At 36.8% G+C, this 14371-nt stretch overlaps 1 protein-coding gene across 1 annotated transcript in view; it reads right to left on the reverse strand.

Annotated features, from left to right (window-relative positions):
* The window catches only part of LOC121955440 (toll-like receptor 5), a 165171-nt gene that overhangs the window by 129802 nt on the left and 20998 nt on the right, over positions 1 to 14371 (reverse strand). Inside the window, exon 2 of the mRNA XM_088089334.1 lies at positions 12874 to 12932. The gene's annotated coding sequence lies outside the window, so the exon portion shown is untranslated. The remainder of the gene's footprint in view (positions 1 to 12873; positions 12933 to 14371) is intronic.

The following is a 14371-nucleotide window of genomic DNA, read 5'->3' on the forward strand; positions in this document are numbered from 1 at the left end:
CAAAGCCCTGAGCAAACACCCCAACCCTAAAACGGACATTTGATCAGTAAAATATTCTCACTTGTTCTTTGTAAGAAGAATACACACGCTCTCTGTCTGTGTGATCTCCACTCGGGCTTGATGTTTGTTTGAGATGTTTGAGTTTTGCTCTGGGCTGAACCAGCTGTTTTTAACCCCAGCAGGGCTGAGCTTCACTGTTGCGGCTCTGAGCACAATGAGATCATCTGTTATATCATCAGGCCATCACGCAAGGAATGTTTTCATACACCATACAATGGGAGGTTTCAAACCAATAGGGTCAGTGGAGAACACATTCTGCTGTTAATTTCTATTCCTCTGGTTGCTATGTCAACCCTTAAATCCAGACTTCTTTCATTCAGTCACCACTTTGATTTGGAATTCTCTTATAAATCACAAACGACTGGGCACAATTACGTCGACCACAAACATTTGGCAGAGGTTACTTTTAAAGTGAAAGTCCATCGAAGAGCTCAAATTTTGAGAAAATGTCCTCTCTTTAACACATGGAGTAAACAAATTGTCAGCAGAAAGGGACATTGTGCTAAAAGAGGGGTTTTGAGGGTTTTCATTGATTTTTTTGACACTTCCACACATGATTACTAGTGTTTTTGGCCTCTTGGTGGCAGTGCAACAAGCTATAAACCCAACATCAATATCCTATCAATTTGTAAAGTTGATAAGGCAAACATGTTAGCTAAAGGTTATATATTTACAAATCCAGTAGATATGGAGCAACAGGATTTGAAGTAGAGTTTCTGGCTATCTGATGAAAATAAGTTCAATATTTAAATTTGCTGTAGTTTTGATTTGGGTCTCCACCAACAGTGGAGAAAAATATCTGGCTCCTAACTGCGTAATGTTCAACTACAATTCGTTCAACACATTCTCTTCACAAGTCGTCACATATCGCTGCTTTGCAGCCGACTTCCAGGTCTTCATATTATGCTCTCGGTATCTTTCTATGTCGGCTGTTGACGTCACGTGATGCTCCTACTGTAATAACAGCAAAAGCACATGGTGGGATGACGCTGCATTATGTTAAGGCAACTAAAGCACATGGCAACCAATGCCAGGACATCAACAAAAGCACATGCTGGCACAAATGGTTAGAGTTTGGCAACAAGGGGACAGATTGTTAGGTTTAGGCAAAAGAGGTACATAGTTAGCTGTCGAAAAAAATGATTACGTTCTGATGGGACGTGAAGGCCACACTCCTGCACGAAAGTCCATGGTTTGTTTAAATCATCCAACGCCTCTTTCATCCACCCACTGGGCACCTTTGTGCTTCTTATATTACATCTTTACCTGCAGCGTTTAAACCTGATTTCATCCAGTGGCGTATAATGCTGCTGCAGCAGGTGCTGTAAGGCTGTCTGGCAGCATATAATAACCTTGTGAAAGGTTCTGTCTGGCCAAGTTCTCAGCTGACGCCATTCAGCAGCTGACCTTATGGATGCAAAAGGTGGCTTTTGGCATTGCGATCTGACGCTGAAAACATAGCTTTGGTTGTCATATTCAATGCAAAATATCCCCCTAACTCCTGCACGTTGGACCTCTTAGTGGCTGTTTACATGACAACTGTTCTTGCATAAAACATTTAACTTTTGTTGCAGTTTGGCCTTTTGTTCAGTCAATGACATTTCAGGGGTCTAAAAACACAAACTTTTGAAACCGGGTTCCAGAGTGTAATCTTGAAAATTCTATGGTTAGAAAGTTACGCTGCTAACTACTGGCTTGGCATGCATACTACAGCATTTTTGGTTGTGTTTGCAGATCCATGTTCATAAGCACTGTTTTGACAATATCATCATATGAAAGCAGATTTTTTTTTTAATGCAAAGGAAAGACCTCAGTTTTTAGTAGGGCTGTTTTCCTCTAAATGCGGCCTAAGAGTGCAGATTTAACATGATTTATAGTCCAAGAGCAGTGTTCCCAGTGTTGGTTCTTATGTTCCACTTTTATCATAATTCTTTGATTATGAAATTTAGACATTTGAATGGGATAGAGACATAGCCTGCAAAAATGAACTTCATAACTCTTCCAAAGAATCTCAGCCCCAGCTTTTTCAGCCCATTGTGAAAAATGATTTGGACACATTCCTATGGGCTGAAACAAGGCTGAGCTTAGATTTACCATTGCCCTCAATAGACATGACAGAGATTAAATGCTGCATTCAGTTCGACGTAATTCAATAATTGTTTCCGTACGTTGTTTAAAGAGAGATAAAAAAAAAATAAAATAAACTGAAAATGGATCTGCCAGGATTGTCCTGAGACACCGAGAGGCCGCGGTGGAGGATCACATTATTGCAGCAAACACACAGGAGGTTTCCGGCTTTAACCCTGGCTGAACCGCCCTCTGATTACATCATATATGGATTCACTGTGACATCAAATTACACACTTAGGGCAGTGCTAAAGGCCACAAGGATGCTAAAAGCCTGCCAGTGAAAGTATGAATGTATAAAGAGAACTGGATACCGCGTAGGAAGTACGGCCCTGTTCATTCCTCAGATTTGCTCAGTAGTGCATGAAACCAAAACAGGCTGATTTCCAGAGTATGAAATCTCCCAGAACTTCCACATCTTGGAGCCCATAGAGGAGGCCACTGAGAGCTTAAGCCAGCCAAGGAGCTAACTTCCAGCTTAGCGATCTGCTAACTTGAATGGGGATAAATTATCGAATTGTTCAGCTCTTCTTGACTTTCTAAATGTTAACAAACAGAATGGATAGAATCCTGATCGTAAAACAAAAATTTCACTGGGGTTTTGACCCTCAAAAAAATTAATCCACTGAGGGGGGATGGGGAAAGACTTTTTGAGCCGAGATGAATGCCCCAGGAATGAATCCTAAAAGTCAGAAATGAGTTAGCAGTTTTGCACCTCCACTTCCCTCATCTCTGTGTCAATGTTGTTTTTAATGTTTTTTTGGTTAAAAGCCTGTCATAAGGTCTGTGGTTAACACAAGCTCAAGAGACTTTCACATTATGTTCAACAACAGAGAAAAACTTTTTCATCTATCGTCTAACGTTAGCTTTTTATCTCTGGCAATTAAATGTATTTAGACTTCAAAAGTCATAAAAAGGGTCTTCATTAGTGAAGATTATCTTTTAATTTCTTTTTAATTGATACAAAATAGCGATGAATAAATGAAGCCTCATGACCCATTTTCTGTATTTTCTGAGCCCACTAGATGGCGCTCTCCCTTAAACAAAGAGCTGATTGTTGAAGTGCATTTGGGTAGTGTCCATTTTTAAAGTTTTAAAGCTTCACAGAAAAGTAGTCAGTGTTTTAATGATAAAATTAATGTTCACAAGGCATGTTCTAATGCATGTTCATGCACCTTGCTTTGAGTTTTTCATTTCTGACTCTCTCTAAGATATTCATATTTTATGACATGATTTATTCTTATGTCGATTCTGTAGCTTCACATAAAAACATGTTATACTTTGTAATCTGTACTGCTTATACATATATATATAGTTATCTATTTATTTATTTTTGTAAGATTACTCTGTGGGCCTTTTGCCTTTATTAGATAGAACAGCTTAAGCGTGAAAGGGGGAGAGAGAGGGGGTGACAAGCAACACAGGGCCGAGGTTGGAATCGAAACTGTGGTCGCTGCATTGAGGATTAAGCCTCTGTACATAGGGACGCAAAAAATTTAAATATTTTTGTAACTAAATTTTAATGTGCAATTATGATAATTATATAGTTTTTCCCTAGCTTTTTTCCACTAGGGAAACTTTCTTTTTTATTCTTTTTTTTCCCTCACTATTTTTCTTTTGCTTTTTAAAAATAATTTTCTACATCTCCTAATTTCTTGCATTTTGTGAAATGTTTATTACCAAGTTCCACATTCCTTTTTTTTGTGTTTATAAAAGAACTTCCACCAGTTTACTCAGGGTTCAAAGGTATAAATGCTTGTAATAGGCATCTGACAGCAGAACTACAAAAGTGATGTCATGCCAGATTAAAAAGGGTTAAATCTGCTGCAAGCAAAGCAAGAAATTTGGAACAAAAAAGCACAATTACCTAAAATTAAAAAACAAAACAAAAACAAAGTTTAACAAAAAACCTAAATAAGAAAATGACCTTAAAAAATAATCGAATTTCATAATAATTCTGTAAAATAATTTAACATAAGGTTATTATAATAATAAATATAGTTTTTCTCTAGACATTTTAACCGTTTTTTGATGGGGGAAACGTGGACCTCCCTGCAGAGGAATGTTGTTTGTACTGGTCACCATGTTATTATGATACAGCAGCATATACATGAAGCCAAGCGTTTGGAACAAATCCTCCAACACTGCTGATAAAATACAACATCGCGTCCAAAAAGAGTTGTTTTAGCTGCTTCCTTAATGGAACAAAAGTGGTTGTATCCAAACATTTTAACCTAAACAATAAACAGACGGCTCTGGAAGCTCCATTCTAACATTGTTTTCACTTCATACCGCTCAGCACTGTTGAGGGAAAGATGCATAAGTGGGGGATTTTAAGTGTATGAATATGTTAAACCCCACTGGCTTTAAAGGAAAGGACAGATTGCAATGATTTTGCATCATGGGAAATGTGGGAAACGTGTTTTCTGAGCTTGGGCCATGCTAGCAACTACAAGTCAGGATGTCTCAGACTCTGTTTTGTTTTATCAGTATCTTTTGAGCATGGGCACAGTGTGAGACAATGGACTCTTTAACAAAGACACGTAAAAGGCCCCTCACTCCTCCTACATATGAGCACGACACCTGAAGCTCCTTAGTCCATTTGTGTTTCTTTTAATGTTGCATTTCACTGAAGATCTTTTGCACATATTTATTGTCATTTTGTATCTCTTTGTTGTCATTTTTCATCTCTTTGTAAATGTTTTGTAGTTTTTTGTGTCTGCAATTTTTGTTTGTGTCATTGAGTCATTTTGCATCGCTCTGGTTTCATCTTTTTCTAAACATTTTGTGTCTGTAGTCATTTTGCATCTGTAGTCATTTGTGTTTCTTTTCATTTGCCATTTCATTGTAGATCTTTTGCGTGTCTTTATTGTCAGTGTGGACTCTTTGTAGATGTTTTTTGTGTCTTGGTTATCATTTTGGTTTACTTTTTGGTCATTTTGAATTTCTTTGGCCTCAGTGTTGCCATTTTTATTTGTTTTTGAGCATTTTTTGAGCATTTTGCCACGCTTTGTTATCGTTTTGCATCTCCACATTGTTTTGTGGATGTTTTCTGTCTCTGTGGTTGTTTAGCATTTTTTGTAGTCATTTTGTGCCTGAGTAGTTGTTGTCTGTGTTTTTCTAGTCATTTTGCCTCTCTTCGTAGTTGGTTTTCATGTTTTTGTAGTCATTTTTTGTATTTTTCTCTTATTTTGCATTTCTTTGTAGATTTTTTGCATCTCTTTGTTTCAATTTTGCATCTTTTCAGTGCATGTTTTCAGACCTGTTATAGTTTGAAAAGCTCCAATTGAAATTCAGTAGTTTGTTCAAACTGACTATGAATATCTTACTCCAAAAGCTTTCTGCTACAACACATCCACATTGACACTTCTGCACAGATGTCAGTGTGTTCGAGTACACACTGCAGCACATTACAAAATAAGAAACCTCTAAAGAAAGCCCCGAAGGGCTAATTTGTATACTGCCAGGTTGTATTTGCATTTAATCTTGCACAGCTGTACTGTGAAGGAAAAAGTATGGATTTTGTAGGCAGACAATCAAAAGTGAAATACCTTAATGAGGAGAAAAATCCAAAAACGAGCAGGACAGCCCTTTAGCTGAACTCTGTGACTTTCTAAGCAGAAACAAATCCAAGCTTCTGTGTCCCTCTCCCTCAAAGAAGTAGCCTACAATATTCACTTGCTGGAATAGAACAGAATATGTCTTTATTGTCATTGCACAAGTATAACAATATTGAAATGAAACCTTACAGCGCAAGAAGAGATATCATAAACAACCTAAGAAAAACTACAAAAGGTATGCAGCACAGGAAAACCCATGTTGATTCAGGTATTAAAGGCTTTATTGATTTCTTTTCAACAGTCAGTGTCATTTTCAGGCTGTGAAAAGGGATCACCAACAGTGTCTACTACTCACTGTAAAAGAGGGCTTTACTGACTGGAACTAATTCACTGCTAACCAAACAGCAGGTAGTGCCAAACTGCAGCCAAAAACCAGTGACTTGTTGGCATCCATTAGTAATATTGTACATGAACGGTCCTAAAAGGCCCTTGAATCTGTGATCCAACCATGAGAAAGATGGTTATTAGTCCTACCCAGGTTGATAAAGACACATCTGTTTTCATGGTTTTAGGATAATTATTACAGAAACAACCCAGTGTGACTGAACTTCATACTGTGTTTTAATCTGCGTGGACTAATAGAACACCTTTTTATGAACTGTGCTTCAACAAATACAAAAAATAAGAAAAAAAAAGAAATTAGATTATGAATGACACCTAAAATTACAAAATGTTAACAAACTGAACTGTGATGTGTCTCATCTGGCTCTTTAGTTAAATAATGTGTTTGCATGACAAATGGTTCGCTCCCGAACTCATCTGAGAGGAAGACAGCTGATGCCGTCTTTTGGTCCGTTCCACATTTTTGTTTAGACGATGAGGACATTGTGTACTTCTCAAACATGCTGTATGCAGATGCTGAGCTCCCTGTTAATGAAGAATATATTTATGATGTTTAATCACTGCTATTATTTGTGCCGATGCATATTAAACCTTTGAAACCTAAAGCGACAACACTTTTCTTGTGCTGCTTTCAGACACCTTCCAAAAGTATTTAAATCTTTCCACCCTGAGCACATTCTTTTAAAAATATATAGAGAAAAAAGCAATGAGAAACTAAAAATTGCAAGTAGATTTGGGGAAAAAAAGGTAGAGGGTAAGATTGGGGGATAATCATTATTACAGTAGTTATGTTACATAATTATTTTACTTTTTTTAAGCACTTTGCACCTTTTTAAAAAAAGTTTTATTTTGTTTTTATAATTTCTTGCTATCATCACTTCTCTTCTTCTCTTCACAAGTATTTAAACCTTTGAAACGTGAGCACTTTGGTGTGATTTCTTTCAAAAACATGAAAAGTCAATGAGCAATTTAGAAATGCTCCATATATTGCAAGAAATTACCAGATTTAAAAAAATTGTTTCAGTGAAAAAAAACTGGGGATTAAAAGAAATGAGCTAAGGGAAAACTATATTTATGATTATCATAATTATATATTTAACAATATGTTAATCAGATTTGTTAGAATTTTATGATGGATGGATTTAGAAGAAAGACAGTTCAGGTCCCTGTACAGACCAAGTATGTGGTCTTGTAGTGTGGACTTGTAGCTGGAGAGGTGCAAGTTCATGCTCCTGAATCCTGAGATGCCCATGAGCAAGGCACCTTAGACTCACTGCTCAGGATGCCCCATCAGCAATAAGAAATAAAGCCGGGAAAAAAGCTTGTCTATTTTTAAATTGTTTTTATTTTTTTACCAAAATTGGCACAGGTATCTAACAGTTTTCCAGATGAATTAATCCTTTGGAGGCTGAGCAAAGTGGCTCTATGTCTTTGAAAAACATGGGACAATGGCAATGAGCTACAAGAAAAGAAATGTCCAAAAGAAATAGCAAGATGTTGGTAAAAAGTTAAAATTACCTGAATAAAAAAGAAGAAAATTAAAAAAGGAAAAGAGCTGCAAAAAGTACTTACAATATTACAATAGTTTTTTTAAATAATTGTAATGTCTAATCAGGATATTTATAAATATAGATATACACTAAATAAACAATACAATACAATATAATAAACAAACAAATATATTCTGCAATAATTTTTTTTCTACATATTATAATTTCGAGCAGTTAGTGATCCATTAATTACACAGTTGCCCATTGCTTTTTCCCCTATGTTTTTAAAAGAAATCATACCAATTTGTTTAGAGTTCAAAGGGCTCGATAATTATGAAAGGTGCCTGAGAGCAGCAGGAGAAAAGCGATGTCACTCCAAGTTTCAAATAGTTAAAACGTTTTTTGACTGTAATGAAATAGAATTTGTGAACAAGTTTGCCATGAACATGTCTATGACACATTAAGTATGCCACCAACAGCTCCACCTAGTGGCCATTAGTAAAACACCACCATTCTAATTATTAACTGCCATATATCTTGAATGTAAAAGTCCATGCCAACCAAAATTCAGCAGAGTTGTACATTTGGGGATGGTATATCAAGTCGGAAGCATCTGATACAATTTTCCCTGTCGGTGGTTCTGAAACATGTTAAACATTGCTGTAGCAGCAGCAGGTTACAGCAGCAGCTGGTAACAGCTGCAGCACACAACCTCCGGCACTAACATCATTTTCTTCAGGAAATGGACCTTCCTTCTCAAATGTAAGTTTCTCAGTGCTCTGGTTTCGGGATATTATAATAGCATTTCTTGTCATGTAGCCAAATACAACTCTCAAAGAATAATATTTGTTGAGAGGCTGTCGGATGAGAGGCTGATCCAAATTTAAGATTGGAAAAAGCTGTTGTGAGGGGAGAAGTGCAGACACACAGGAGCCGTCCGCTGCGCTTCAGTGACTCGGCCTTGCCTTTGTGCCACGGGCAGCCTTCACACTGTCCAAATGTGTCAACAACAAATAAACTGCATCAGTTCTGAATCACACATGTACACTCAGGAGAAGTTATTTTTGATTAGAAATTGTAAAGCAGTATGACGAAAGAATGTTAGTCAGAATCACAGCAGAGTGAGTAGTTATGTGTTGGGTGGATGGAGGAGTTAATCACAGGAAGTGGTTTACTGTGACCATGGTCCACAATCAAAGACCGATCCAGAGCTCTGCTACCATCTAGTGGCTTTAGTAAGAAACTATACAGAGTGTGTGACTCAGATGATTGGAGCGTGTGACTCATGCTCGCTTTATCAGTTGAAGGTGCTTATCTGCTGGCTGTACATGATGTGTGCTGACAAACTGGCTTCGGAACAAAACCGTTTCCTGTTTGAGATGCACAGAGATACAAAGCTTTCATAACGTGCCATCCTGTAAAATTTATACTTTCTGGGTCGAAAATAACAGCACATAAAAAGCACAGTTCTGGCTTGTGCATTGCAAGCTGTGCTTGTTTAGAGCCAACAGGACACAAGACTGCAAATTCAAAAAATGCGCTGTAGGAATTGTATGTTGTCATCGAATAGGAACTTCATAGATGCTGGTGATTTTAATCAACTTATCCTTCAACTTCAAAGTTATAGCAGGATCAGGGACAAATTTTAATGAATTACAAATCTACTTTGTACCTTTGTACTTCTACAAGTTATAGTCACACACTGACATGAGTTCAAATACAAGAGTCAATGCTTGATAATCATGAAGCGCTTTTAATGAAAAGAGTTTTGAAATATATTGCAATATATTATGCCGTTACCGGCAGCGTTTCAACATGATGCCGTCCTGACACGTTTCATGTGGACGTTACAGGTTCCATCCGTTCTGACACCTGCTGCTATCCGGCCATTTTGCTGCATATAATTACACAGCGACCGGTTCTGTCTGGCTGCGTTCTCACCTGACATTTATATTTCAAGATCAGTCACAGTGACATAACCTGACCTATTTAAACGTATGATTTAAAGCAGCTGATTTTTGTTGCAATTACACACCGTAAGCTCGTAATCACTGACACACAAGGAATATGAAGCTAGCTGGGAAAATATTAGTGATATGTAATGCTACTTAAGCTTTTAAACGAATTAAAACAACTACATACATTCTACTTGTTCTGTTTCTGAAGCCAAAAGCAGCTTTGTGTTACTTGCTTTTGGTAAAACATCAGCCACCAAAAAACAACCTTTATACTTCAAGCAACCATATCTGCTGCATTTTTCTGACCAGAGCACTTGAATATTGTAATTATGACTGCACGACAGGGAAGTTTGATATTTCCAGGGAGCACATGAATGCAGTATAAGAAGGTGCTCCTTACCTAGCTCTGATGATCATGACAGAAACAGGTTGTTCATGTTTTAATCTTCTCCCATTTAGTTTGATAGGATGCCTGTCAGCACGGGCTGTAAACAGCAGAAAGCTGCACATTTTTCACGCAGTTTGGCTGCAATGATATTATGCACTGTTGCAGATGTAGATCTGGCATGCTTCTGTCTGCAGGAAGCACCTGCTGAGAGACTCAGCTTGTCAACTCCCACACCAAAGGTAAATGTATGTCTATAAAAAGATTAAGTCTAACTTCACTTGATGGATCAGTTTGGATAAGAACAATGTTGGCTGCATGGCCTGTTCATTTTACCAAACGGCTATCAAAAAGTTAACCACGAGCATTTAGTTTGACAGTTAATATACTTTAAATTGCACCATTGAAGTGAAAGTAGCAAATATAATTTAAAAAATATGAAAAAAAAGAGCAAATGCCAAAGAAGAGGTGCAGATATATTAACAGTATAATGCACCAGATCAAAAGTACTTTCTTTCGCTTGTGTTGCCTGATCAGGCCACATCTCAGGGCCGCATCTTATGATGGGCAAAAATGAATGAATTCTAGCTGGGTCTCACCAAATGCAAATACTCAGTGCTGTATATGTACTAAAGGGATGATTTCAACCAGCTTTGTATTAGAACAATGTGGGTAGTAGGTGTAAGTGAACTACCAAAGTAATGCAAAATGAACACTGCCACGGACACCAAGAGTATAGAAGCAGATAAGAGACGAATCACTCCCCTCTGTCTCTCAAACTCTGGCCAAAATCCAAACTAAAATTAGAATTATGTTACTGCACTGCTTATTTTTCCCTGAACATGTTTTTAGAAACACATTTTAGTGCCCTGTTTAGCTGTTGTAGGAGGAGGTTTGTAAATTTGTAAATAGGAAGTGGGCGTCATATTGTTTCCCTCACAGTGAAAACAGGCTAAAAAAAGGAGATAAACAGTAAAACTAAGCAGCGCTGTTCAAATATAAATCAGCCGTCTCTTCCTCTCCTTAAATGTTTTCATAAACTTTTTTTTAGTGTACTGTTAAACTGTAATGCGAGATCATTTCTCGCCAGCCAGCTGCAATTGTGTCAAACGGACCAGTCCACATTACATCATCCACCAGTGGAAATTTTCTACCTATGGAGCAAAAGCATGCCTTATCTCTGTTTTCTTTGCTCATGTAGCACCAATTTCAAAAGTATTTATCACCGTCAGTGTTCTCTCAGTGCATACAGAGCTTTACAAAAAGACATTTTCCTTCTCTGCCCCTTAAACCTGGAACACGCTATAGCAGGATCTGATGCTGTCCAGCTGATCCCACTCTGGGATTTTAAACCTATTTGAAGTGCACTGGAAATAGCATCTTTGGACCTTGTTATGTTAGTGAAATATTTCAAGTGAGCCTACTTCCCACCTCTGCCTCTCGTTGTAGATGCTTTTTACACTGATGCTATTTTCTGATTCAATGGCAAGAACATCCAGCTTCTCATCTGTCATAGATGTGATTCTGTGCAGTCAAAACTTGGTTCTGTCTGAGGCTCCAAGAAGAACAAGCATAACTGCTAGTAAGTAAAAGCACATGAGCAATAGTTTTTCAGTTCCAGCCATAGCCTGACAGAATCAGCACACAGTCGCGCACAGTCTGGTTTTAGTTTAGGCCCAAGGCTGCTATGAAGAGCATCCTAGGCTTCTGCACAAACGTCTGCAAACAATAAAGTTCGGTGCTTTAACTCCCTCCATTTGACTATTACTCACATCAATATGCAAAAACACAAACAGTCACATGGCAGCATGATGATTTTGGTCTTTGCCCTCCAATTAGGGAAGTGAGAAAAAAAAATTCTCAAGAGTTTTATTTTGTATTTGAATGACTTTGAGGGTTTATTTAAGGCAGAGAACTGAAACAGCTGCAGTACCACTGCATGGTGTGGAACCAGGTCCTGTCGACAGTGCTGGAATATAACTAAGATCCTTTACTCAAGTACTGTACTAAAGTACAATCTGAAGTATTTGTCCTTCACTTAGGTATTTTCTTTTCATCTTACTTATACTTTTACTCCATTACATTTCAGAAGAAAATATTGCACTTTTATCTACACTACATTTATCTGAACACTTTAGTTACTTTACAGGTGAAGAGTTTTTTTTTAAATGACCAAACAGTTATTACAAGTAAAGCTAAAATTAGATGTTTATTATCAGCACATCAATTATCTTTATTTATCAATTTATTTATCAATTATCTAGCCAGAAAACTGCTTTGATAAACATATGTCATTTTCTATATTTGTTCAATATTTTTTTTTTCAGTTTCTCTCTCTCTTTCTTGCTCTCTGTTTTTGGGCTGTTTTTATTTTGGGGGTGTTTCTCCTCTTTTTGTTTTTTTTTTTTCTTTTAAATCCTTTTCAGTTTGGGGTGTATTTTTTATTCCTCTGCATTGAGTGCTTCTACTTTTAACAAAAAGAAGTACTTTTTCATGATTACACTCACTTCTTTTTACTTAAACTTAACATTTTCAGTAATAGTAATAATAATAATAATAATAATCATCATCATCATCGTCATCATCATCTTCATCATCATCGTCATCATCATAATCATCATCATCATCATCATAATAATAATAATAATAACAATAACAACAAAGTGCTTTGACAGAAAGCAAAAACAGAATGAAAGACCCAAACACAGAGGAATCCCACAACACATGCAGATAAACAAAACAGCAGGATATTTATCAGTGCAGGACTTTTACTTGTAACAGAGTATGTACTTAGTGCCCGTGGATGGCTCTGTGTGTGTGTGTGTGTGTGTGTGTGTGTGTGTGTGTGTGTGTGTGTGTGTGTGTGTGTGTGTGTGTTTAGGCTCACTTACAGCAGAGTCTCAGCAGCACTCCTCCATCGTGTGGGCCACAGAGGACTGAAAGCTTCTTCCTGCACAAAACCATACAGCAGTAGTTAGAATGAGATGAAGTGGAGGCGTGTTTACATTCTGCTATAAAGTTTTTTATGCATCTTGGTGGAAGGCAAAGAGCAGTGGAAAGTTTTCCTGGCTGAGACTCAGGGGGCTGCTGATGCTACACATGAGGCTGCCTCCAGGACACGAGGAAGCCCAGCGGATGTGGGACTGGACTGTCTGGATATCATTAACCCTTTGAAACCTGAGCAAATTTGATGATTTCATGATGATTTAAAAAATTAGCAAGAAATTTGTTTAAAAAACAAACAAACTTGAAAATGTGTCAAATAAATATAATAAAATAAAATAAAGACAAGGTTTAAAAAAAAAAACAACAGACAAAGAAGACCTGGCAAAAAGGGCTTGAAAAATATAATAATTTGGATTAACATATTTTTAAACATGTAATTATAATAATCATTGCTATAGTTTTGCCCCTAGCTCTTTTCTCTCTCTTCCACGCTTTTTCAAAAAAATAGTTTTCTCAGTCTACTAATTTCTTGCAATTTGTTGAGCATTTCTTAACCTCACAATACTCAGCATATCCAAACACATTAAAAATGCCAATAATATTGCGTTGTGACTTGACCCACTGGCAATTTCTGTCAAAAATAAAGGAAGAAGACAATGAGCAACTTGAGAAGAAATTTCCCAAAAATTAACAAGTAAATAGTTTTTTTAAAAAGTACAGGAAAATTATCTGAAAATTAGAAAATTATTTTTTAAAAATAATTTTAAGAAATCCCTCGCTTTTGTCTTCATCCCAAAACATTTCCCTAGCTTTTTTTGCCTTGACATTTTCCCAACTTTTTCTTATTTTTCTATTTGAAATCTACCAATTTCTTGCAATTTGTGTGACATTTCTTACCAAGCCGGCCATTGCCTTTGTTACCATGTTTTTTAAAAATCATGGAGCAGTTTGAATCTCTCTTCCTGTCAGTAGCAAAGTCTTTGATATATCAACAAGCAGGAACTATAACTCTTAGCATTTTCTGCAGTTATTATAAGTATTGTTCTTGAGACAACTTGAGATTTGTTTACTTTTTTCACAAAATTGTTGCTGGAAGAAACGGAGGCATTGTGTTTTATTGACTCTACTCTCTCATTGGTTAAGGTCCCACAGACTCTAATGCTGTATGCGTCATAGTAATAATAATAAATGCAAACTAAACACATTTTTAAAAAATTAAAAAATGCTAGTGTTCGGGCTAACTTAAAAATTTAAGTTGACTGAATTTGAGAAGATAAGTTGAAGGCCATTTCGTAATGATTCAACTTGTCTCCTCAGATTAATTCAACTTAAAATCTTAATGCATCCCGGACATTCGCTTTTTTAAGTTAAACAGCATCTTTTAACAGTGTAGAAAGTGGAGCCTTATGATTAAAAAGATTTGATTATTTGGAATTAAAAAGT

This window comes from Plectropomus leopardus, chromosome 16 (assembly GCF_026936395.1).
Source record: "Plectropomus leopardus strain MGB_pleo_1.0 chromosome 16, ASM2693639v1, whole genome shotgun sequence".
NCBI classification, from domain to species: Eukaryota; Metazoa; Chordata; class Actinopteri; order Perciformes; family Serranidae; genus Plectropomus; species Plectropomus leopardus.